The sequence below is a fragment of the Ursus arctos genome, unplaced genomic scaffold, assembly GCF_023065955.2.
Source record: "Ursus arctos isolate Adak ecotype North America unplaced genomic scaffold, UrsArc2.0 scaffold_7, whole genome shotgun sequence".
Lineage (NCBI taxonomy): Eukaryota > Metazoa > Chordata > Mammalia > Carnivora > Ursidae > Ursus > Ursus arctos.
The window spans coordinates 42,652,371-42,677,406 of NW_026623089.1; the positions used below are offsets into that span (position 1 = coordinate 42,652,371).

Here is a 25,036-nt window from a genome sequence, read left to right on the forward strand (position 1 = left end):
TATCCATTGGCAGATAAATAAATAAAGAGGATGTAATACACACACACACACACACACACACACACACACTAGAATATTACTTAAGCCATCAAAAAGAGTGAAATCTTGCCATTTGCAATGATGTGCATTGAACTAGAGGGTATTATGATAAGCAAAATAAATCAATCAGAGAAAGACAATTATATGATCTCACTCACATGTGGAACTTAAGAAACAAAACAGAGGATTATAGGGAAGGGAAGGAAAAATAAAATAAGATGAAAACAGAGAGGGAGGCAAACCATAAGAGATTCTTTAACTCTAGGAAACAAACTGAAGGTTGCTGGAGGGGAGGGGGGTGGGGGGATGGGGTAATCGGGTGATGGGCATTAGGGAGGGCACTTGATGGAATGAGCACTGGGTGTGTTATATGCAACTGATGAATCACTAAACTCTACCTCTGAAACTAATAATACACTCTACGTTAGTTAATCAGATTTAAATTTTAAAAAAAGAAAGTTTAAAGGGCAAGAACAAGGGTCACTCGGAAGACCTCTTTAGCACGTAATACAGAAGAACGTTAAGAATTCCTGTAAATCAATAACATAGATACAACCCAATAAAACCGTGATTTTTAACTTTAAAAAATAAAAAAAGAATGATGTTTAGAAGGCACCAGAGAAACACTGTAAGGATGAGGTGGCCCTGAGACAGAGAGCTGCTAGCCCCCGGACAGCTGATGTGGCCTCGCACTGCAGGATATATTCACAGACTCAAAGCCATAGCTACTGAAAGGTCTGTGTGTGGACAGGGCTTGAGGCCCAACAGCCGTATCATTATGTGCGCTAGGGAGACAGAACCCACAGGTTATATGAACAGAGATAACTTAATACAAAGAGTTGTTAACCAGGTGTAAAGTAATTAACTTGGTGCTGGAAGGAGTAACAAGAGCCAGCTACCGCAGGAAGCAGCTACTGTGCCTGGGACCAGAGGAACAAAGGGAAGAGGCTGGAATTATTAAAACTTTGAAAAGTAGAGAAGGAGACCCTTGAGCTGAAACTCAAGCCATTGGCATCAGGGGCACCAGCCCGCGACGGGTCTCTGTGGCCATGAGGGACGCAAGGTGTGTAAGTCCAGTTTCGTGAGAGCTGGAGAAACTGCAGATGGGAGTCAGCAGCTGGGACAGAAAGGAACTGCCTCTGCTGGGGTGAAGGGGCCTCCTGGGGAAGGGAGCCTCTTCCCTCCCCCTCCTCCAGCCTTGTGGCAGCCTTCCAGCACCCCCTACTGGAAAGCCCAAAGCAGCTGGCAGAGCAGGAGTGCACCCGCTGAGTCCCAGCTCCAGCATCACAGAGCACACGGGGAGGAGGAGCTTGGGGGTGAGAGACAATTATTTAATAACTTGCACAAGGTCCCTGTAGGAGATACTCTACAAACAATGTTTCCTCCTTCTTCTGAAAGAGGCTAATCAATAGAGACCAGAAAATAAGTCTTAGAGGCTCCAAAGCATCTAAACCCATGGAGGGGAGGAGGCAAGGAGGGAGTTGTAAGCAGTCAGAAATCAATAAGCCGCATTAATCTTGATTCCCAGGAACCACCCCATCTCCCTATTGGCACATCGAATCAGGACAGAGGAAGCAGGAAAAGGACTGGATGCTTGGCAGGAAATAGCAGCTCAGGCTGAAGGAGGTCAGCCAGAGCAGGCTGGAGAAGCCAAGAGAGGCCACTGGGGCTTCACACCTCAGAAACGGAGCTTAACCAGGCTTGGTTCCAGTGGATGGAGATAAGCTGGTCCTTGGCCAACACTGATTGAAGAGTTGGCCTGTACTGTGCTTCCAAGGCAGAAGAGGGGCCCAAGCTGAAATCCTGCAGATGTGGGTGCTGGCCCCATGGCATGTCCTGGACTTGATTCAGGAGGTGAGGATAGTTCAACAATTGCTTTGGTTGTGACAACTGGAAGGGTCAAGTGGTTTCAAGTTCTCAGGGTCCCTTTAAACGCCTCACAGCAGAGACATTGGTCTTGGAGGGGAAGGAGATTAAATGCTTTCTCCCAGTGTTATGGGCTTGTTCATCCCCTGGTCCTGAGGTTGGTAACAAGAGTATGCGTGAACTCAACCAGGCACCTGGAGGCCCCAACAGACTAACACATATTCAGAGTAAAGGAAGACAGTGTTGGGAGGAGGGGCATGTGAGCACGAGCAGAAGGAGGTGATAAGGAGCTCACTGAGTAACTGAACGTCTTTTGCAGAGTCTATTATATTGTTTAAGCGCTGATGGAATAAAAACACTAACTTTAGGGGCGCCCGGGTGGCTCAGTCATTGAGCGTCTGCCTTCGGCTCAGGTCATGATCCCAAGGTCCTGGGATTGAGTCCTGCATCAGACTCCTTGCTCAGCAGGGAAACTGCTTCTCCCTCTGCCTGCAGCTTCCCCTGCTTGTGCTTTCTCTCTCTGTCTCTCTCTGACAAATTAATGAATTAAATCTTTTAAAAAAAATACTAACTTTACTATATAATGCAGCTTTGCCCCAGCCTCCAGCCCATGCTCACTGACTAGCATTCAGGCCTGGCCTGACCCAGTTTCTCCCCCTCCCCACCCTCCAGGGTCCCCAATCTTGCCATACCACTACTAGGGCTTTTGTGTGGGAGAAAGGAAAGGGAAAAGAGACAGACACAGAGGATGGGGCCCCTGGGGGTGAGAGCCCATGGCTGTGTTCAGGGCTTTGGAGGACCAAGCCCTGGGGAACAGCTGCACTGAGGGAACAATGTAAGAAGGAAGAAAAGGAGAATTTTAAAAGTATTGCCGGAGACCACGCTTTCCCTTTATGGGCCCACAGATGTACAAGAAAAAAACATAAATTGTTTTGAAATTACTTTTGGCTGTAGAAGCTGTGTTCTTTTAACCACAACACTGCTTTGGGAATAAACCACGGGAGTGGGGGCTCTATAGTAGTCATAAAACCCGTCTAAAAGCCCCTCAGAGATATAGGAACTGTCGGAGAATCCCCTAAGCCTTTTCTACTTCTATTTCCAGGCCATTTCTTTGGCCGGGCTAGCTCTGGGCTTAGCCTTCCTACTGCTACCCTCCTAGACTCAGCTCCTTCCCTCTCATCCTTCCAATCAGTTCTCTGTCCTTTGGGGTCCCTTCCCCAGCCTGACTACGGAGACAAACAGTGTCCCAGGCCTCCCATGCCGTTCCACAGGCCAACCCAGAGGACTTTCCCTATTTAAGGAATAAACTGGTACTGTCCCTATAGGCATGGACACTGCTCTTTCCCTAGGGAAGTTGTCATCAACAAATTGCAAGACACACATATACACAGGCACTGTCCTAGACATAAGTCTGCCAAGCAGAACAGTAAAGGGCAATAGCAATGGCTCGGGTGACACCTTTGTCTCACATGAGTCCATGGCTTCTCTGAGTCTCCCAGCTGGGAGATGAGGCCTGACGCTCGCTGGAACATCATCTCTTCCTTGTAAGAAGAAAGTAATCCAGGGCCTCATGTGGAATTCCGGTCCCACCTTCTGGGAGGAAGAAGGTGCACTTGGGAAAAGTACCCTTGGAACAACGGTGCCATTAGGAATGGAGGATTTCTGAGAACCAGGAACAGCAGAGAAAGTGACAGTGGTTGGAAACCAAAATCCAGTCTACACTTCAAGTATCCAGCATGGTTAACCTCATCCCCAGCTGTGCCTGTTACTCATCTATTCCCTTTCAGCTCTAGTATCTTGAGATCCTTCAACATTCTCACTCTACGCAACATACTTCCATTAGAAAAATTCTTTACTTTCCATCTCCCCCACCAGCCTGTGAGCTCCCTGAAGGTAGGGCCATGTCTTAGCCTTCTCTGAATGCCTGGCACCTTCCCAGCCCTGGCCTGTGCTAGGTCTTGAGTAAATTTGAGTTGAACTGAACTGACTAAGTTGGCCACTATGCCGCTCATTCTCAGAACTCTCCATCTCTGGCCTACATCAAACCTTCCTGCAACTGTCTCTTCAAAGGCAGGAACACTCCTTCCAGATGAAAGTCTTCTATTCCACTGTCACGAGCTCTTTTCCTAACTCTTGTTATACGAGTTTCCACTTCACTCGTATGGTCCTCTAAGTAGAGGTATTTTCCGGTTTTAAATAAAAGAAAAGTCATCCAGCACCCAAAAGTCATCCAAAACTATCTTTGTGTGATGGAGAGGACACTCAATGGGGTGTCAGGACACTCGAGTGACAGTCACTGCTCTGCGGCTGATCCACAATCCAGACCCAGGCGCTCTCACGAGGGCTCCCTTCTCATTCACACAAGGACCGAGCGGGAAAAGCTGGGGTGGCAGACATATTGTCCGATGTGTCAACAATCATCTTTGTTTAGGGTTTACCTTGCATTGTCACAAGCATGACAGTGACAAGGCTTGGTTGTCAAAGTGGCCTCCGAGCAGGCACAGAGGTTGATAAGATGATAGGTCAGGGGACAAGAACAGGAATAGAGAATGGGCTGTATTTGTCCCATCTAAGGATGAGCCCAGGACAAGGAGGCCCTGAAGGAAAATGTGGGCCTGAGAGGCAGACTCTGCTCTGCTTGCCCCAGGGCTTGTCACTCCATGGGACTCCTCACTGGCCAGACTTATCTTGCTTGAACTTGTTCACCCCTCACTTCCTCTCAGCCAGTGCTTTTCAAACAAACACTTTCCTATAAAGCTTTCACTTTCGTCTGCTCTGTTACAAATGGCCCTGAAGCCAGAAGTTGCACTGCAATGAAAAGTCACTCTCAGCCCCAAATCCTGCGCGGTGCCCGGGCACGCCTTCAGGAGCCTGGCACATCCCACCCTCCCCGCACGGCTGCCCCGCGCTCTCCCTGATTCGTAAATCTCAGAAAACAATGAGGGCCTGCTCAGCTCTGTGCTCCCAACCTCGGAGAAATCACAGAAAATAAAGGAAGCCGGTGTTAAAAACAGCCAGCAACCAGCCAATGCTTCATAGCAGGAGCGGAAAGGAGCTGACTTCAGTAACTCAGCAACCAGTCACTCGCCAAGAACGGAGCACATGGTCTGCACTACGGGGAGTGTGAAACGACTTCTTTCCCACTGCCTTATTGGAACATTCCCCAGCGACAGCAATCACTCACCCTCCCAAAGAGACAGGCTAGGAGAAACAACAAAGGAGAGAGGACAGGCAGGATTGCACAGGGACGTGCAAACACACATGGGCACACCCAGAAACTCAAACACAAACACCCCAGTAAGCACACACTCAGTCCATACAGATCTCAGGTGCCTGTTCACAGACACGCTTCGATTCAGAAACACACCAGCATTCCTCCTTTTGGACCGACGCAGCCTCAAACACACAGATGTTTAGTTCCAGACCCAGGCACACGAGAGGCCCCAACACTCTTGGGCATATCACACCTGGGCCCACAGAGCCCAGAGAAATATACAGACACTCAGAGAATAAAAAAAGAAAGTATAAAGATAGGCAGAGCCACCTTAAACTCCCAACACTCAGGTGCAGAGGCGGCAAAAGGGTTTCCAAGAGGGGAGTGACAGTGACAGTGACGTGTCAGACTTATAGCTCTGTGATTACCTTTAGGGACAGTGGGGGGGGGGGTTGATGGAGATGGGGAGTAGGAAGGGCTTTTATTCTACTCATTGGGGATGAGAAATGAGCAGGATTTGAGCTGGGGCCTCAAAGCAAGGGATTCCAGAGACGTTTTTAGCTGAAGTCCCTGAATTGAAGAAATTCAATCTACCTAGAAAAGGGGATGAGGAGACTGTGTCTTGGGCTTCTGGCTTGGGCAACAGGCTGTCACTCACTGCGATGGGCAATACTGGGTAGTGGGTGGGAGGACAGCCAGAATGACCCCCATCAGTTAGGTAAATGCTGAACTGAGAGTATCCTGAGTACCAGTCCCTGGGGGCATGGCCTCTGACCAAGATTTGGGGGGCTACAGGTTACAACCTGAGCCCCGTGAGCTTTCAGATCCCTGTCCCTGGCGTTCTGTCTGTTAGAAAAAGATGGGCATATTGACAGATGACAGGCAGAGCACGGAGCCTGAGCAGGGGCCGGAGGAGCGTTGAAACCACACGTGGGTATGACTCACCTGCAAGGCTTCCGATTGACCGGTTTCCTCCAGATCTCCCAATCATTAGGGCTGCCATCAATTGGCTATGGTCTAACAGCTTGATCCTCAACTTCCCTTTGGACCCAGGCCTCTCTGGAGTCACAAAGACACTTTGGGAGGTGAAAGTCACCCTGTTCCTCAGCTGTCTCCCAGGGTTTCTTCTGCTTTGGGCGAGAAGTCAATGGCCGCCACAGGGTGTTACTTTTGCAATCATTTTTAGCCTTAACAGTGTACTTACCTAAAACTGAGGGGAGGGGTGCCTGGGGGGCTCAGGTGGTTAAGTATCTGCCTTTGGCTCAGGTCATGATCTCAGGGTCCTGGGATCAAGCCCTGCTCAGTGGGGAGCCTGCTTCTCCCTGTCCCTCTGCCCCTCCCCCCTCTCGTGCTCCCATGCTTGCTCCCTCGAATAAATAAAACCTTTAAAAAATAAAAAATATTAATTAATTAATTAATTAATTAATTAAGGGGGCACCTGAGCAAGGACCTAATAAATACCTAAATGCCACCTGGCCCCAACAAAACAATGGAGAACACCTTAGAGCTGGCGAACCACCTCCGGGATGAGCTCTAAAGACCAAGACTGAAGGAGAGCCTCCCTGCAAAGGCAGCAGCTAAACTGGCTGCATTTTGAACATGCAATCTTCCATGTGAAGGATGAGAGGGAAATCCTCCCCTCAAAGGCCCAATTCCTGGGAACTGGGTGTGACTTTAATAGAAACCAGATCCCCTCGGAGGAAACACCAGTGAAGTTCTGAGGGCTTCAGATGCGCTCAGCTCTTCCCAGGAGAATTTGGTTTCTGTTCAGCTTCTCCACTCCCACCTGCCCCGCCTCCAGGCCCCCTTAGCTGGGAGTCCCTGTTGTTCTTAGCACAGGGGAATAGCAGAGAGCAGGGTCCTTAAGATATCAGTCCTGTAGAGGGACGGCAAGTCTCCAGCTCTGCCTCCAGCCCCCAAAGCACCAAGCGAGTTCACCCAGACAGACAGCCAAGAGGAAGAGAGAAGGGAGAGCAGACCTGAGGATAATGCTCCGGGGAGTGAGAGGTCCTCTTTTCCCTCCCTCCTCCTTCATTCAACAGACCTCTATTAAATGATGACAGTGCAAAGCATGGGAGACAGGGAGATGCCAGGAAGGGCTGGTGGTCTGCTGGTCCAGGCAGATTTATGAACCGATATTTTAGACCGTGTGGTTAAGTGCTAATAACAGCACACACAAGGAGCAATGAAATTGCAGAGGAAATGGTTGACACCTTTGTATTTGTGTATGTTGGGAAGAGAAGTGTTATTTAGACTTCATGGAAGCAGAAGGGAATCTGGGCAGGAGAAGGAATGTGTTGGAAAGCACAGTTTGGGAGGTATGTGCTAAGGGGTCTGAACATCTGGAGCATTTGGCTGCTAATACCCAACCGCACTGGGAATTACACATCCCCAGCCCTATCAGGCAGTATGGGGAGAAGCAGCCATGGTCTTTCCAGATGCTTCCCTCCTAGGCCAGGCTGAGCCACTGGATCACCTTCCTGGGATATTTGGATTTAGGATGGAGAGAATCCATTCATCTTTAGTGGCTAAGGCTATAAGATAAAAGGGAAGCAAGGAGTCAACCCCCGAAAAGAGCACTCATAAGAGGTGGAGGGGCCCCAGCCACATTCAGGCCCTGGCTCTGGTGGTTTCTGATGCCACAGCTAAGCTGACCTTCTCCAAGGCTTAGTTGTTCAGGAGGTGCCACAGAATCCTTCCAATAAAGTCTCATCTTTGATAAACCAAGCTCTAGCTCGGTTTTCCCACTTGTAACCAGGAGGTGCTCAATAACAGTGGAGCATGGTGGAGATGGAATTCAGGGCAACAGCACTGGGATCAAGGGAAGAGGGAATGTTCTAGAGATGTTTCCAGGGCAGAGATCAAAGGCACAGGTGGAGGATGAAGAGGTAGGAGATTCTGAGATGTCATGAAACCCAAGGAAAAAGATCCTTTTAAGGAAAAAAAACTCATACTCAATGATACACTCCCAAAAAGGAGGATCGAGAGGTCCAATATTAGAAAGCAGTGATTCAGTGTAGCAATTCAGAAAGTCCTAACCCAACACCAATGGATTAAGTAGGAAATGTGAGGAAAGGAACTTAAAAAAATGATAATTTACTCAGCTTCATGTCCACTAAAAACATCAGCCAGTACTATTTTTATCCTATAATTCTGGTGTCCAATGTTGTCACGATAATTCAACTTGATGGAAGTAAAATTGTTCTACTTTTTGACAGCAGTTTCATGTCTCCTATTTATGTTTTTTAAAATAAGTTAAATATTTTATTTCATTCAAAGAAAAATGTGCTTTTTTTTCTCATCGGCCACAATAACCCTAAGCTAATAAATCTTTTCTCAATGTATATATTTATTATGTTTTTATTTTTTGAATAGTTAACACATACACACGACTTCTTAAAAAGCTCATAGAGCATAAAAGAGTATGAAGTAAAACACGATTCTCTTTGTCTTATTCATTCTCCCATTAAAAGCAGTTACCAATGTCTTGCAAGTATTTCCAGAGGCAGTCTATGCGCAAGAATATAGGTATATGCGTGGTTGCCAGAGGGGAGGGAGGGAGGGGGATGGGCGAAGTGAGTGGGAGATAGAGGTTTCCAGTTATGGAATGAATAAGTCACAAGAACTAAGGGTCCAGCACAGGGAATATAGTCAATGGTATTGTAATGGTGTTGTATGGCGACAGATGGGAGCTACGCTGGTGGTGAGCGTAACATAACGTATCAAGTTGTAGAATCACTATGTTGTACACCTGAAACTAACATCGTGTGTCAATTATACTCCAGTAAAGAAACAATAATAACTTTATTTATTTTTTTATTGAAGCGTAATTGATGCACGTGTTATATTAGTTTCAGGTGTACAACGTAATGATCCGACAACTCCATATATTACTCAGTGCTCATCATGATAAGTGTAGTCACCATCTGTCACCAAACAATATTATTATAATCTTATTGACTATATTTCCTATGCTGTACTTTTCACCTCCAGGATTTATTTATTTGGTAACTGGAAGTGTATACCTCTTAATCCCCTTTATCAGTCTCATCCATTCCCCCTCACCGCACACACCTGCCCTCTGGCAAACATCAGTTTCTTCTCTATATTTAAAAGTCTGTTTTTTGTTTGTCTCTCTTTTTTTTTTCTTTCTTCATTTGCTTTGTTTCTTAAATTTCCCACATGAGTAAAATCATATCGCATTTGTCTTTCTTTATCTGACTTATTTACTTAGTATTATACCCTCTAAGCCCATCCATGTTGTTGCAAATGACAAGATCTCATTCTTTTTAGGGTAATACTCCATTGCACACACATCTTTGTCCATTCATCTATCGATAGCCACTTGGGCTGCTTCCATAATTTGGCTATTATAAAAGACGCTGCAATAAACATAGGGGTGCACGTAACTTTTTGAATTAGTTTTCTTTGGGTAAATACCCAGTTGTAGATCCTAAATATTTCTATTTTTAATTTTTTGCAGAACCTCCATACTGTTTTCCAGTGTCTGTACCAATTTGCATTCCCAACAGTGCATGAGCATACAAAAGAATGAAACTAGACCACTTTCTTATACCATACACACACAAAAAAAATCAAAATGGATTAAAGACCTAAATGTGGGACCTGAAACCATAAAATTCATAGAAGAAAACATAGGCAGTAATTTCTCTGACATCAGCCGTAGAAACATTTTTTCTAGCTACATCCCTCAGGCAAGGGAAACAAAAGCAAAAATCAACTATTGGGACTATAGCAAAATTAAAAGCTTCTGCACAGGGAAGGAAACCAACAACAAAACAAAAAGGGAACCTACTTAATAGGAGAAGAGATTTGCAAATGATATGTCTGATAAGAGGTTAATATCCAAAATATATAAAGAACTTATACAACTCAACTCCAAAGTGATAAATAATCCGATTAAAAAATAGGCAGAGGATCTGAATAGACATTTTTCCGGAAAAGACATACAGATGGCCAACAGACACATGAGAGGATGCTGGACACTACTCATCATCAGGGAAATGCAAATCAAAACTGCAATGAGATACCACCACGTACTTGTCAGAATGGCTAGAATCAAAAAGACAAGAAAACTTTAAAAAGTAATATAGATATATGCGTTCCTTTTTGGCATGCTATACACTGTTCCTTGTCTTGTTTTTTCTACTTATTCTAGCTCTGCGATTGTTCCATACCTGTGCCTATATATGAGCCTCTCATTCTGAAAAGGCTGTATGGTATTTTCTTGGATTGATTTACCATATTTTATTTCATTAGACCCCTATGGATGAACTTTTAGGTGGTTTCTGTATTTTGCTAATAAATCAGGCATGTAGTCAGTGTTCTTTCTTTGGCTCTACTACGGGACCAACCCCTATAATTGAAACTGCTAAATTAAAGGGAATGTGCCTTTACAATTTTGATAGTTAGGCTGCCAGGTCTACCAACAATTCATGAGAGTGATGGTTACATGACAGTCTCACCCAGCACAGTGTGTCACCGGGCTTTTGCTCTTTGTGAATTGATGGTATAATGTGGGAGTAAAGGGTCAACCTCAGACCTGGGCTAATGGGACAGGGACCTCAGAGTCCTGTTTCTCCAGGAAGGACAAAGTTAAGCAAATGTGGAATGTTGTGCCTGCCTCACACGCAGTGTGGCACTGCCCTTGGCCTGGGGGAACTGTGAACCCACATGCAACCTCAGGCTACCATGAGGGCAAGGGTATAAAAGTGAGTGTCAAAGGATCCACACAAACCTTGATGCTTGCCTGTGTAGGAAGTTGCTTGGTCTTCTGAGGGGATGAGGATGTGTGCAGCTATATGGATGAGGGAGCAGAAGGCTAGCTGAGAAGAAAGCAGACACCCGGCAACCCCCAGTCCTGAGTAGGACTTGTGTGACTTGTGTGACAATCTTCCAGGAAGCTTCCAAATGTCTTAATGTTAATGTTTGACGGGAGGGAAAAACCTTAACTTGACAAAGGCAAGGCCTCTGTTATCTTGTAGATCCTCTTTAGCATATGAAAGTTCTTTTGAAAACCTCCCTTTTTCCTTACCTCCCTCAACCCCATAGTATATAACTAATTACTCCTCACAACCCCGGGGACAGCTCTTTTTGCCCAGGGCTTTAATAATTCTTCCTGTCTCCTTGCTTTCATAAAACCACCATTTTGCACCAAAGATGTCTCAAGAATTCTTTCTTGGTGGTTGGCTCCCAACTTCACCCCACCGAACCTCACCTATATCCCAAAATCACATCAATATGACCTGTCCCCTGCATCCCTTCAGAATCTGAGTGACGTCAGTATTAGTTTAAAACCTACCATAACTCACGAATCTATGCACATGCACAAATCAATAGTTTAAATTTACACACTCTTTATTATGAGTGAGGTTGAGCATTTTCCCTACAAGTTCAAAGACTATTTTTTTATCTACTTCATGAACTATCTATCATGTTCTTTGCCTACTATGGAGGTAATGTTTATATTCTTGATTTATAAATGCTCTTTATATGTTACAGAATGGGTCGCTTTATCATATGTGTTGCAAATATTTTTCCAGTTTTTCATTTGTCTTCTGACCATGTTTACAGTATTTTTTACCATGAAGAATCATTTCATTTTATGGTTACGCTTCTCCATCTTGTCTCTTAAGACTTGTGGATTTTATGAGGGCTTGTCAAAGGTCTTTTTTAAGTTTATAAAAGTTTTATTTCATGTTTCCTTCTAGTTCTTTTATTTTATTTTTCTTTTCCCCCCTTATTTTTAGTACTCAATATATCCAGAATTTTTATTTTGATATAAAGAGTTTGGTAAAATCCAACTTTATTTTTTCCAGATTATTCCCTAAGTCAGTGCCTTAATAATAAAAGCTTTCATACTCTACCACAAGGCACTGTTATAAGCTCTTTTTCAGAGTTAGAAATATTAGACTTTCAAAATGCTTACAATTTTTCTCAGCAATATAGAACAGATTATGCCAGTAGAAAGCTACAGACATCTAATGCTCTAGTCCACCTTTTTAATAACTATTCCTAAAATGCACAGTATAAAAGGATTTGTAAATTTTCAAAAGGTATTGAGATTGTAATTTAGGTAAACATCTGCCAGATGTGCAAAGGATTGTCCAGTAGCCAATACAAGATATAAAGAAAAGTGCCCGTCCACCCACCCCCACGCATACCTCTTTCTCAAAAAGAAGAGGCTTTCCCTGACCAGATGGGAGGACACAACCAGACAGGAAAGGAGTCATTCTGAGGCTCCAAGGTGTGAATCTACAGGCTTCCTCTCCACATGTGTAGTTTTTTCTCCCCCAGAGAATTCTAGACAATTTAGTTCAAAGACACTATTTCTCAATCACATAAACCAAAGGTATAAGTGGGTTTGGGGTTAAGTCTCTACCCATGGTAAAGAGGTCAGTAGTAAGCAAGGGCTGGACTTTGGAGAGCCTGGTGAGTAGGACACAGATGGGTATGCAGTTAGGGGGCAGAGATGGGAAGTGGCGAGCATGACTTCTTCAGTCCTGTCTTATAGAAACAAAGCTACATTTTAATTCACATTTTTTAAATGTGAATGCCCTTGAGAGCAAATAACAAAAAAATGGAAGCAAGACAGTCCTTAGTTCAATAGATTAACACATCATAAGTAATTGCTAAACATCATCAAACATGGTTGGGGACTGTGCACACCAGCCATCCCACAGCTTAAGATCTGGGATGATGATTCTAATGGCAACAAAATAAATGTGAAACAGTCAATGCAAATTGATCCACCAGCTAATGAGGAAACAGCAGACCAGGATAGACCTTTTACCTTCTAAGGAAAAGTGGGGAAACATCACAGTTTATAGGAAGATGTATGGTATTGGTCAGGGATCTTGGTTGCATTAAATGGAAAGCAGTTGTAATCACCTTAAGCAAAACAGGAAACTTAGACGTAACTGATGGCTAGGGGATAAGGGTTGAGAAGAGGCTGAAACCAGCAAATTCAGAGACCTAAAGAGCAGAATGCAGCAGTTAGACTCTTATTTAAATGCTACATAAATTGCCTGGCTGATTTAAGTGAAAATAAATTTGCTGGCAGCATCTTTGGGGGCCCCAGAATTGACAAAGACTGGAGAATCTGGCTCAGAAAATGGTCAGGATCAAGGAGAAAAGGTGACACCAGACATGTGAATTCTTCCCACAGGATGAGTCTGAAGATGGCACATCTGCCTCAGAAGCTAAACTCTGGGTGCCTAAGTGTCACACCAGTTCCAAGTGAGAGCAACCCAAAGCTGGTACCATCACTTCCACCCCTGGAAACTGGCCAGGGCTGTCACCACTGTAGACAACCCATGAATCCTCTTACTGGCCCAGGTATTAGCATCACTAGCTTCAGAATCTAGGTAAGTCCATCTTATTGGCCAAGTCATGTGTCCAGCTCCTGGCTTCTTGCAGGACCTGACACTTCATATTTGACTTTTTAGCTTCCACTGTCGTAGATTGACTCAGCACCCTCACCAGGACTATACACTGGGCAGTGAAGGAAATAGACAAATGACCACTCAACACCCTACATGAATGTCTGGGAAGGACATCATAGCGACTCGTGCTGAAAACCAATATTGTCACCCCTGGACACCACTACTATTGCCCCTAAAAATCATTTGGAACCAAGTCCTGGCTGCCAGAGGAAGGGACAGAGGGAGCATCAAACCCTCAGGCTTCCAAAGAAAAAGACAAACAATAAATAAAAAAGAGAATATAGCACCCAAAATTCAGGAGGGAATATTTTTTTTAATGTTTTGGAAAAAATTTTTTTAAACCACGTGCTTTGGTTTTTCATTGAAGTTCAAGAAAACATGGAATCTATAAACCAAAAGATAAAGAGAGCAGCGGCCTGGTTAAGGGAAGAATACAAAAGCATTAACAAGCGGAGCTTGAATGTAGTATTACTTTCGAGATTGCAGAAGAGAAACTAGTGAGGAGGAGGAAAGGCTCAGAAGTTTTTCCCTTAGTGCACAGAAGAGCAAAGAAAGAAAAAGGTGGAAACCACAGATGCTACGGAATGAAGAGCCACATAAACATAAGCAACACACTGGAAAGGGCGCGTGAGACGTTGAAAATAAACAATCGTCAGACATACAATAAAAGAAAACTGGAGAGCAGTAACAGCTTCAAGTTGTTTTCTAAGAACCAAACGTAATTAGTAAGAAGGAACAACACATAAACAGGTGATGGGGGTTAAGGAGGCTCTTGTGGAGATGAGCATGGGGTGAGGGATGGAAGTGTTGAACACCTGAAACTAATAGAACACTGCTAACTCTACTGGAATTAAAAACTTAAAAAAAAAAAAAAGAACATCAATATATCTCAATATATCCCGGTGACTTTCAAAATTACAAGAATAAAGAAAAAAATTCTATGAACATGAAGACAGGGAAAATGATGGCACAAAAAACCAGAATAAAATATGAAGCTAGATTCAGACTTTTCCTTTCAATCACACCAGATGACTGCCCTATCCTTAGCAGAACACTTGCTTTAAATGTACTGGAGCCGATCTCGATAAAAATCGCACTAAGAATTTCAAAACTAAAATATAAATATTAGTAGGAAGCACTGAAATTCCATAAGCATAGCTTTGTATGAATGCTTGTTGTAAATAGGCTTAAAAGAACAAAATGGGGGCGCCCGGGTGGCTCACCTCGGTTAAGCATCTGCCTTCCACTCAGGTCATGATCGTAGGGTCCTGGGATTGAGCCCCACATCGGGCTCCCCACTCAGGGGGGAGGCTGTCTGTCTCTCTCTCTCTCTCTGTCTCTCTTTCTTTCCCTCTGCCCCTCCCCTTCCTCTCTCCCCCTACTCAAAGCTCTCTCTCTCTCAAATAAATAAAATCTTTAACAAAAAAAAAGAATAAAATGAGGGGCACCTGGGTGGCTCAGTTGATTAGGTGAAACCAACTCTTGATTTCAGCTCAGGTCATGGTCTTGGGGTTGTAGGATGGGCCCAGCACGAAGCCTGCTTGAGATTCTCTGCCCCACCCCCCCTTCCCCTGCTTGTGCATGAGCCCTCTCGATACCTCTCTCTCTTCCCCCCACCAAAAAAAAAGAGAATAAAATGAATGCCAGAATTTATTTGAAAAGAGAAAATAAAAATTAACAAAACTAATAATAATCTTAATCGAAATGGCTTTCTTAAAGAACATGAAATTTAAGGGAAAGTAAATGGGTGTTTTCCTCATGCTGAAGTTAAGGAAAAATAGATATATTAAATTTTTTGACGCTAATTGAAGGAAACTATAATGAGGTAGTTTGAATTAAATGTATTTATTTGTAGAATTTAAACCAAGTTGTGTAAATTGTAAATCATTATAAAAGAAAGAAATTTTTAAATAAAACAGTACATATAGGATTGAAACGATTGGAAGTAGGAGTGTTAAAATAAAAAACAAACTGAGACCGGCCTCCAAAATTCCCTGAGCAGATAAAACCATACAAACCAAGGTGAAGTCAGCTTATTTTGCAAGGCTAACTTGACCTGGGTCATTTCTTGCTTTTGCTTCTGGGAGTCATAGAGCAAAACCTGAACTGCTTTCCAAAATTGACAAGAAGTAACCACTAACCAGTTTCCTGTCATTTAAAGAAATTCTAAGATTATAACCAAGCACTGTGCAGAATAAACAGTCACTGCTTTCTCACCATATCAGCTTCTTTATAACAATACACCCCCGAGCCTTGCTCCGTGTTTTGGCTTACGTGCTCCCAGTTCGCAAGCTGTCTCGTTGGGGTGTGTACAATCCGCTTTTACTAATCACTGCTTTGGTGATTCATTTGTTTTACTTCTGTTATTTCTGAACTTCTGATATTCCATGTCATTAGAAGTGGAATCCAAAGAAAATCCTAAGGGCTCAGGCAGGTGGGCAAACAGGTGCTGGTGCTTGTTAAAAGCAGCTAATTTAAATAAATGTAAGTAAGATAAAAGTTTACACTAAGTTAATGGATATTCGGTGAAGTTCTAAATCATTTCCAAGTAAGATAAACATTAAATGCTAAATATAAGTTTATCTACTTTTGTCTTTTTAATTTTTTATAGAGAGATAAAAGATATTTGGGTCTATTAAATACACATGTTTTGTTCCACACTGAAATATTTACTACAGGGAAGAAAATACAGCTAGGAATTGTGAAATGTATTTAAAACTGCTAATCCACTACAGGGTACTGAATACAACACAGCTCACAATTGCCTAATTCCTAGTATTCACTGGAAAGCAGCGATTACCAATAGTGAAAATGTATAATCTATATGTAAAAATAAAATGACTAGAAATAATGAAGGTAAAAAAATGACTGTATATATGAAAAGCAAGTAAGGAAAATAGAATATAGTGGGGATTTTGGATAAGGAAAGATATGAAAGTCATGAGTTTTGGGGGGTTTTGTTTGGTTGGTATATTTTTGGTTTGGTTTGCTTTGGTTTTCTGGTAAAGGAAAAAAGACAGTAATTTGTCCCAAAGTAAAATGATTGTTCCAGAATAAGAAAGGGAAAAGGACAAAACCTAAATGGATATGAAAGTTGTAAAAGGTTTGTGGAAAAGGAATCTTGAGAAAGGAATTTTATGTGTGGTCAAGCTAAGATTGGGATGGATTGATTTCTTAAAAGAGAATTTTAATATCAAAAGTATACTGATGGAGTATTAGAATTTGGTTTTCTCTCTGTTAAAAGGATAAAGTGGTTTTTTTTTTTAAGATTATTCATCTGCTTTCTATTAGGAATTATAAATAAAGTTTCTTTACCTATCATGTAATCTGCCTAGGAAACAAAGATCCTGTGTTTTATGAAAATATTTCCCGTGCTTCACATTGTCTCTTTCAAACTTTGATTACTTCAAAAAGTAACTGAGACATCTCTATTAAAAGAGCTAAGGTTTTATTACAACTGTATAGCTTTCTATATTTGGCTTTGAAAGCTTTTAATTGTCACTTCGGTTGAATGAATAAGTCAATTGCATCTTGTTTTAGATCTGTAACTATGGCTATTTTTAAGGCTTTTGTCATTCAGAATTATTCTTTTACTCTCGATTCTTCTCTAAAAGCATTCAGATCAATTACAAACAAAAGTGCTTCATCCTCAAAGAGATTCACGGAAAAGACCCTAACAAGTACTTTCCAATGCAGGTCTCAGGCTTCTGGTGACTTTTAAGACTGTAACATTGAACTGGGTAAGAATTTCTAAATCTTTAATGGAAAACTGATTGAGTCATAAAGCTGCTAACCCAAGCTGAAGCAAAACAAGAATTAATTACATAAGGCTGAATGAACTGATGAAGATAATTATAATTTTTATGACTTCATTTAAAACATTGCTAGTTCTCTCTGTGATGAGAACCTTTTCACAGGCCTGGACTGAGCTCCGTGAGGACAAGAAACTCTGAACGGGGGGAAAAACCAAACCCACAAACAACCCATTATTAGATCTTTAATGTTTTGTCTCCCAGATGCAGGATTTCCTTTTTCTCCTCTCGTTTAAGCTCTCTATAACTTACAACAATTCTGGAGCAAAGTTTGAAACATTTACCTTTTGCTCCCTACTTGATACCTCCAGAATTTGGCAACTCTTACTAAATAGTCTTGTTTTTCATGACAATGTATAAATTTGCATAAGTTCAAAAGGAATCTGTCCTCCTCCTAACAGGACACAACTGGAGAAGTCCTGGGCTTGGCTTCCTAGCCTCAAGAGGGCTTTGAAAGTCCAATCTGAAATTCCTTATGAAAAGTTCCAGCAAAGCAGATTTAAGATAGCCTATATGGTCAATCACTACTCTTGCCGCACTTACGTAAATAATCAGGCCAAGTTTATTGAAACCAGACTTAACTTACTGTGGTTACTTTTGATAGAAATGGGGATGATTATAAAGAGAAAAATTGTTTCAATAATACACCTTTGTAGATAGCAGATTCTAGCATTGTCGTCTTTGAGGTTTCGTTTTCTGCCCGTCAACTGGGCTAGATCCTGAATTCTTCCAGGTTTCCTCCAACATTTGGCTAGAACTCTCCCAACTAACATTTTCCATTTCCTCTCACTCTTCTGACTTGGAATCACTGTAAAAGTAAAACTGCCCTTTTCCTGAAGCCATGTGATTAAAGCTGGATAACTTGATATAACTTTCAGAGAAATCAGCACAATAGCTCATGTGTGGACAGTCTCCGTGCCTGTTGCTATGCAGCCACTCCGAAAGCTCACCAGGGACGTTGCCACTGCGAACCAGGGATATCTGTCAGACCGCCACTGCCTGCCCTCACTCCATCTAAAGATGCTTAGAACCCGACATCTAGAAATCTTCTCAACTGCCTGCTCTCCAAACTCAGAAACTGAATTTATAATTTGCTTAAACTATTAACCTTTGTTTTTCTTCTGTTTCCATAGAAATGCCCCTCATTAAATTACCTGATTGCTCACATCATAATGAGACCTCACAAAGGTAAAAATTCACCTGCCGTGCTCCCTCCTAAACATCCTCGTATTCTTCCTGTCTTAAGTAATTGTGAGGATATGTGTTTGCCAAGACACCGTGTTGTGCCTATAACCCATTCGAGTCATTCAGTTGGTTAAATCTTGGCTCCTAGAGTCTCTGCTCTGGGGAATTTCAAAATCCTTGGCTATTGTTCTCCTTGGGGTCATCATATGAACCCCTCTGGTGTGTTATATATTCTCGAGGGTTTTAAATGCCCCGCCCGTCATCTCCCACTCACGTGCCACGTGGTATCCATGAGGATCGGACAACCAGATGAAATCAGCAATAACCATATAGATGATGAAGTGACTAATGTGGGAAACAAAGGCAGAAGAAAAATTATTCAATTTCCTTACTACCTACAGCCCACTGACAAGTCCTTGAAACAGGCAGAGTGACATTCCTCTAGGGACTCAACTCTCTCGATATTAATGCTTTGCTAGGGGCAAAAGGCAATCCTAGCCTGACCCCCTCCCCCCATCCTCGATCCTGTAAGCCTACTTGAACATATAAAAGTTCCTTTGGAAACTTCCTTTTATCTCTAAACCCCCCAAGATACATATTGGCAATCATCCCCCAAACATATGGCCCACCGATATACATATGAAGGGTCTCATGACTAAGGTTTTATACAATGGTGATAAATGACCTTTTCCCAACAATAGCTAGCCCCCTCAAGGTCCTGGAAACTGTGTTTCCACATTCCTTAGAGACTTACACTATCCCTAGCCCCCTCCCAACTTGAAAGTATATAATGGGCCACGCCTCATGACCCCATTACAGCTCTTTCTGCCCACAGGTCCTGTCCTCGTGCTTTAATAAAACCACCTTTTCGCACCAAAGATGTCTCAAGAATTCTTTCTTGGCCTTCGGCTTCGAACCCTAGCGTCTTTCCTACATCAGTGATGACAGGCCCTCTGGCCTGACAACTCAACTAATGGAAACAGCAAATACGTGATTCTTCAGCCTGACTACATCGACAGCGGTAACAGGACTAACGCTATTGCTGTTGGTCATATTCGCAGCCTGCTGAGAGAATGACCAAAAGGGGTTAATTATTAAAGCCAAAACCGAACCAGAGACCAGCCTTGAAAATTCCCTGAGGAGACAAAGCCAGTGTAGTCATACAAACAAAGGGGAAGTCAGCTTATTTTACAAAACTAACTTGACCTGGGTTATTCCCTGCTTCTGGTTCTGGAAATCATAAGCAAAACCGGATCTGTCCCCAGGGTTGATATGAAGCAACTGCTGACCAATTCCCTGTCATTTAAGAAAACCCTACGATTATAACCAATCACTGTGAAGAACCAACAGTCATCGCTTTCTCAGTGTATAAACTTCTTTATAACAATATACCCCTGAGCCTTGCTCCATGTTTTGGTTTGCGTGCTCCCGGTCTGCAAACTGTCTTTTTGCCGTGTGCACAATGAACTCTTACTAGTTACTACTTCCATGATTAACTGGTTTTACATCTCTAATTTTTGAATTTTTGACAGGAGCTAGAAGTAGTTTTTTGGCAAAACAAAAAACAAGATGAAAAAATGAGATCGAAATTTCAGCTTGACAGTAGTGTAAATTGGTTAAACACCATCCCGAAACAAAAAGACTGCCTAATGCGTATCAAAATGAAAGTGCGCCTACACCCTATTTTCAAAAATCTAAAACAAAATAACACAGAGAGTTTAAAAGTGAAAGATTGGGCAAAGGCAAACCAGACAACAAAAGCAGAGGCATGGCGCTCATATCAGACAACGTAAATTCCAAACCAACGAAAATTGTTGAACAAATAGAATTGTATTACTTTGGGTGAAGGTACACTTATAATGACATTCTTATACGAAAAGAAAAACAGCTTATACACCAGGTAAGGTAACATTAAATATAATGAAGTAAAATCCACTGGAAATAAAAGACGTCAAAAAAAAAAAACACCCGCTATATTACATTACATTAGCTCCTATATGACTTAGAGTCTTTGAAAGGCAAAATAGAAAAGAAACAAATAAGGCTTAAAGTAGTGGTTTTCAAACTGAGTCTGAAAAGTGTCTGTGGTGAGGGACAATAAAGGCTACCAAAAAGGCACTTCGGACCGTCCCTCCTCATCTATCTGCATCCCACAAGACCTTGCATTTGGAAAACATAGCCTGGAGAAGACATTGGGGTTGAATATGCTTCATTGTTTTTTAAAATTTCCATGACACTGATTAAAAAGTCAGGTTCTAAATTCAGTGTAGGTCAGTATTTAGTTTTAATGGCTGCCTGTGGTCAAAAAGCTACTTACGAAAGCCCACAGAACCACGTCAAAGAATCAAACGTTGCCTGCCCTCTCTGAATCTATCTGCAAAGGGTTTTTTTTGCTGAAATTCTGTTAGTAAATTTCCATTATCCCAGCTGTCAATCAGTTATTCATGCCAAATAATTGGAAGGTGATGTGCTTTGAATTTTTTTTTAACTAAATAAGCTCAAAAACAACAACATTCTTTGAATGATTTTTAAAACAAGTTAGATTTTATTTTTAAATGAGGTTTTTGGGTATGCATATGTGAGAAGTACTGTAACGACAGATACTGTTTTCAGCCACAAAATCAGGTACGGATGAAACATTCCAGAGACCTGCTTTCAAAATGCTTTTTCCTCAGCACCAGGTTCTGTCAAAAACCAGTTTCTCAGCTTGTGAAAACATCACCTCAACCTTGAATGGACATATTAAATGGGTTAGTTTCTTCAAAAATGTCTGCTGGGTCACCAGATGGAAAACAAATCATCAAAATTTAGAATGCTTATCTTTCTGCATGAGAAAAGAAATGTATTTCATTTTATCTTTACATTTGATGAATCTTGAAACATTTTACCATGAGATAACCACCTCTCCTCCATGAGGGACAAATAATACCCATGGTCACGGCCCTTCTCTTCTGAGTTTGTTATAAAGATTCTCCTATTTTTTTATAAAGCTGTATCAGAAAACACTTCTGATTTCAATTTGATGTGTTTCCTTATCGATGGTGGAGGCAACAGATAAATTTCACATGGGATACAATCCGTGACTCACCCTAGGACCCATTTTATTCCAGTAAAGCAGCTGTTCCATCTGTAACCACACTTACTCTGTTTTCCACTCCTCTCCTCCATAAAACAGTGGGGTTTTAAAAATTGTTATTAAAGAAGTAATGTACTGTTGAAAAGCTATCTTCTCTAGCACACTTAGAGAATGTATCAGGGTGGCTCACCATACATGCACAACGCGCTTTGTGCATTTAATTACTGAAAGATCGTCGTGAAGACATCCTCAACCGAGACGTCTGAACTTTCTCCCAACTGTATTTAGAAAACCTCCCATACTGAGCAGTTTGTTCCAAAACTTGTTTCTTCAAATACGTAACAATGGATTTTACCTGTTTTCAAACACTTTTTTGCTAATAAAGGAAAACACTTTTAGGTTGTTGTGATGGGGTTTTCTGGGTATAATTTCGGTGACTTTTATCCTGAAAGGAAGAACAAGAGAATCCCCTGCTGTGTGTGGCTTCTTGTCTTTTACTATTCAAACAGAAATCTGAAAACAGATTTTACATTTTTTAATACATTTGGATTGGATATCATATAACTTAAATATGGCTGAAAAAATACAGACACTGGTCTTCAGGTTCTGAATGCTTAGTTTGAAATGCCTTGCTACTACTGTAAGGGCTTCCCATTACTTACAGGCTCTCACAGTACAGTGAGCATTCAGACTTCTTGCAAGATCTGATTACATCATGGTCCTTCCACCTCTTGGTGTGACACATGAAGACTTACAGCAGGCAGAAAAGAAATGTTGTTCAGCCACTTCAGAGGTTTTGTGGGTTTTTTGCTATTGTTTACTTGTACTGGGGTCATTTTGCAAGAATCGTTATAATCCACTTTTCATTTGGAGGGCAGAATTAGTTGTGTTAAAACTAGGAAATCGTTAAATCTACCTAGCTGGGAACAGGTAAATTGTAATGTATCACAATAGGCTAAAAGCTAATAAAAACAGGATGGAGATGCCATCAACCGCCCTGTTTGGAAATGTCCACAGATCTTTTAGGAAAACTTACGGACAACACATGGCAGATAACTTTCTGTTATCCGCTATCTAAGACCCAAATAAAATTGTGTAACAAACCACCACAAAACCCTACCGACATACAACAGTAAACACTTCTTTCACTCAGAAATCTGAGCCCTCTGAGCCCATCACCTGATTTGCAGCTGGGCTTGCGCATCCATACCTCTGAGGTCAGCTGTGGGTCAGCGAGGAGGTTCTGCTGATCTCGGCTGGGCTTGCTTCCCTGTCTGAGGGTTGACTGACTCTCAGCTGGTCTCGGGTGGCCTCGGCTAAGATTACTGGAGGAACTTAGATCTTTCCACTTCTCATCTTCCAGCATATGTTCTCATGGCAACGACAGAGGGCGACAGTGAGCAAACCCAATCCTGTAGGACTCTGCTCTGTGTGTGCTTCCATACCACCAGGCAAAGCAGTCACGTGGCTGAGCTCAGAGTCAGAGTGAACTGAGTACCAGCAGCGTGGATGCAGGGAGGGGTGAAGAGTTGGACGATCCTTAGAATCAATCTACTGCAATCAAAGTGGCCATATCAAGAGTACAGTAAATATTAATAAAACTTAATTTGTTTCATTAAAATACAAAGAAATAAATGTTTTATTATTTACTTTCTAAAACCTGCATATCCTCTGAAATATGTACAAACCACTTTTGATATTATTGGTTCTCAAGGGCCTATATAGTTTAACGATTTAGTAGCTACATTGATTTATTTTTTTCCCTACTGACAATCCTTATTATTTTTAAGACCACAAATGAGATTTCAATAAATGTTAAAGAGTAAAAATTTATAGACCAAATACCCTAGCCACAAAAGAAGGCACCAAAAATTAATAGTATTCCTTTTAAAAACAAAAGGAAAGACTTGATCATTTTTAATATAACTTTTTGAAACATATGGTATCAAAAAGGAAATCAAAATCCCCATTATAAACTATTTTTTTTAAACAATGAAATGGAGAATATCACTACACATACGTACACAAGGGATGAGGCCAAATCTATCATTTAAATTTACTGCTTTAGAAAAGAGGGATAAAAGTAATGCATTATTTGACTTAAGAATTCAGAATAAGGGATGCCTGGGGGCTCAGTCAGTTAAGCTTCCATGTCAGGCTCAGGTCATGATCCCAGGACAGCCCCACATCAGGCTCCTTGCTTAGTTCTCCCTCTGCCTACTTGTGTGCTCTCTCTCTGACAAATAAATAAATAAAATCTTTTTTTAAAAAAAATTCAGAATAAAAGTACATCTAAGAAATTTTTTTAAATGAAATAATAAAGATAACAATAGAAAATAAATATTTATAAAACAGAAAACAGTACAATTAACCAATACAGTCAAAGGCTGAATGTGAGAAAAAAAGAAAAATCTAAAATATGCAAAAAAAAAAAAAAGAGAGAGAAAGAAAGCTCACATGCACAATATTAAAAGTAGTGAAAAAAGGGCCAAAAAAAAAAAAAAAAAAGAGAGGCAGGGAATTTTTTTTAAACTAGAGAATTACATATATTTTTTTAAAGTCCACATACATGGATTTAAAATCTTAAAGGAATGGGACACTTCAATAAGCAAATAGAAACGATCACAACTAGCCCAAAATGAAATGAGAACTTTGAAAATTTTTAGGTAGGAAAAAATTTGAAAACATCAAAGAATTGTCAAAAAATTAAGTACAAAACAGATCATGGCACAGGTGATTTTCCAGGCAAGTTCCTTCAGATCTCTTAAGAGATATTTCAACTACCTTCTAAATGGTTGGGAAAGGAGCACAAAATAAAGGAAAAGCATAAATCAATTACAAATATAAATGCAATTATCTGTGAAATTGAATCTACAACATATTCAAATAAATATACAACATAACTATGTAAAGAATCATCCATGAATAGAAGAAATGTTTAATGTTTATAAACCTATTAAAATACTGTGGCACATTAATAAGTTATTTTTTAAAATCTACATTATCACCTAGATAGAAGTAGGAAAAGTGTTTAACTGATTGAATCAAAACCTTGTTTCTGCTGGTGATTAGAGAGTGCCCAACTGTATATATATTACGTTTTTCCCTCTATATAGGTATCTATGATAAAGTTCAATTTATAAATTAGGCACAGTAAGCGATTAACAACAATAAGAATAGAACAATGTTAACAATATACTACAATAAAAGTTATGTGAATGTGGTCTTTCTCTCTCTCAAAATATCTTATTGTACTACACTCGCCCTGCCTGTGATGAGGTAAGATGATAAAGTGCCTACGTGAAGAGATGAAGGAGGTGAATGACCTGGGCCTGGGATGCAGCGTGAGGCTACCACGGACCTCCTGACCACGTGATTC

General features: G+C 41.4%; 1 long non-coding RNA gene across 3 annotated transcripts in view; it reads right to left on the reverse strand.

Annotated features, from left to right (window-relative positions):
* Positions 1 to 11,844: 11,844 nt before the first annotated feature.
* Positions 11,845 to 25,036, reverse strand: part of LOC113259238 (uncharacterized) — an 86,797-nt gene continuing 73,605 nt past the window's right edge. For 2 of the 3 annotated variants that reach the window (XR_007189977.2, XR_007189978.2), the window contains one exon: positions 21,107 to 23,211. This is a non-coding gene — a long non-coding RNA (uncharacterized LOC113259238). Of the gene's footprint in view, positions 23,212 to 25,036 lie in introns of all 3 variants that reach the window. The other variant, XR_006410127.3, reaches the window with a different exon arrangement.